The sequence below is a fragment of the Propithecus coquereli genome, unplaced genomic scaffold, assembly GCF_000956105.1.
Source record: "Propithecus coquereli isolate 6110/MARCELLA unplaced genomic scaffold, Pcoq_1.0 Scaffold121, whole genome shotgun sequence".
NCBI lineage: Eukaryota > Metazoa > Chordata > Mammalia > Primates > Indriidae > Propithecus > Propithecus coquereli.
The window spans coordinates 1,943-4,238 of NW_012136192.1; positions in this window are offsets into that span (position 1 = coordinate 1,943).

Below are 2,296 nucleotides of genomic sequence, written 5' to 3' on the forward strand. Positions count from 1 at the left end.
CCTTCTCTGCGCTCTCACTGGGCCTGTTAGAAACAGCACAGGCATTGTCTTAACAACACCTCTCGATAACTCCAGCAGGCAGGTGTTACTGGCGTTACTGTTACCCCATTCTGTAGATGAGCAGTCTGAGGCTCAGAGGAGTTATGCAACTGGCCTAAGGTCGTTGGGCTGGTAGGTGGATAAAATCTGGGATTTCTGAAGTCAGAGAGTCTGACGTCAGAGTCCTTGTTTCCCAAAACATGGTCTGAAGGTGGTGGGAGGAAGTAGTACAGAGAGAAGAGTTTTGAACAATGCTCGAGAAGCAGATCTTGAGAATTCCTGTGGAATCTGGTGGAGGGCCCCACGCCCCCAGGGTTCCATGGAGGGGCACAGGATACTGCAAGTTCCCACCTCCTGGAGTTTCAGTGGAGGGGTACAGGACCCCCAAACTTTCCCCCTCCACCACCCCAAAAGTATTTCAAAAGAGCAAAGTTTCCACCCAAAGACTATGAGAGAAGCTGGCTGGCAGGGCAAGTTACGAAGATGTCATTACACATGAACTGCTTCCGTGCCCCATAATAGGTTTCCACGTCTGCTGCTGAACTGAGAGATACCAAACAGCAATTTTAAACTATCTTCTCCACTGCTCCATCTCTAGATTCCTTCCAGAATCACACGTGTTTCTGCTTTAAAACCTGTTAACATGGTGTGTTCAGAGCACAGATCCAGATGGCCGGGGGGCCTCAGCAAAGCCGCAACATTCTGCTAACGAGCTGATTTTACAACCCCACCCACCAACCCTGGCTAAGAAGTTACACTGCAAAGGTGGCCCCGGCCCAGGCTGGGCTGGCTGCTCCTGCTGTATGGAGCAGCTCTGGGGCTGCCCGTCGAGATGCCGACCACTGGGCCACTGCCGCCAGACTCCTTCCAGATGTGCAGCTGCCTTGGTCTTTCAGTAGACACTGGCGGGCTCTGAGCAGAGGCTAGAGAGGTGCAGTGGATTTAGCTGCCTGGGGAGCAGGTGCAGGAACAAAACCAGGGGTCCCAGGGGTGCAAAAGGGGCAGGGACCCTTTGGGTGGCAGGCTGTCATCAAGGCAGTCGGTCCCATACAGTCCGTCACTGTCCCTCTCCCCGGTGCCGGCCTGGTCAATAGCTCTCAGGGGTTTTGCATGTTTTCCACTAGGAACACAGATGGCTGTGCACAGGGCTGAGATGAGCCCCGGGATGCAGCAGCCAGAATCACCTGCTACCCACGTGCCATCTTCCACCAAGGCCTGCCCTGTCCAGCCAACCCCAACCAGGGAAGCTTGTGTTGCCACGAGGCCACGGCAGGTCTGGATGGAGGGGTCCAGGGAAACCACCTTGTCACTGAGGGAGGAGGGGATGGCACAGGAGGAGAGGGAGAGGGGGTGGATAAAAAGCACATCAGGGCTCGTCATCTTTTTACCACCGTTCTTCTCATTTCTTCAGTGGTAACTTTCCAAACGCTGTCCCCACATGGGTGTGTTTCAGCCCAAACTTCCCCTCTGGGGCAGGCAGAGCAGCCACCATCCCATTTTGTAGTTTGGCTGATGTCCGTGTCTGTTTTGGGCAGCAGGTAAGGCTCCTGGTGTGGTTCTGATTTAGAGAGGGCATGAATTAAAATAACGTCAAAGAACCTCTGAGTTCTTGATACACGTGAGGCGAACGGACAACTGGGCGGTTCTGTGACTCGGGAACTCCACGAAGAGACGCGGCCTGTCTGCTCTGGGCAGGGCTCGTGCTTCACAACGGGCAGAAGTGCCGCCCCAGGCTCAGCAAAGGCAGGTGACTTCGCGTAGTGGCTCTCTGTTGTTGTGCCTCCAGGAAGGACGTGTCTCCAAAAACAGACAGCGACAGTCAGCTCCAGCCAGGGCCTTCCCCCACCTCCAGGCTGGGTCACGTGGGTCTCCAAGAACTCGAAGTCTTGGGGGGCCGCAAACCTTCCTGCCCGTGCCCACTCACTCCAGGACAAGGGACCCCAACGGCACAGCCTGAAAGGGGAACCGACCACCTCTGTGATTTGTTCGAAAGACACTATTTATAGCTCCGATCGTTAACTGCCTTTTTAAAAAGACTGTTCTCGGGGCCATTTTTAGAGCATCTGTCTTCCCTCGGATGGCTGCATGGTGACTAGAAGCGGCAGTGCTGAATAGGTGTAATTATAGAGGCGCCTAACACGCCGAGACCATAGCTGCAAGGAGTTTCTCTTCCTAATCTAAGCATGTCCTTTTCCCCAGAGCCTTTATTTAAATATTTTGTCAGCTCCCCAAGCCAGCAGCAGGCAAGCCCCATCCT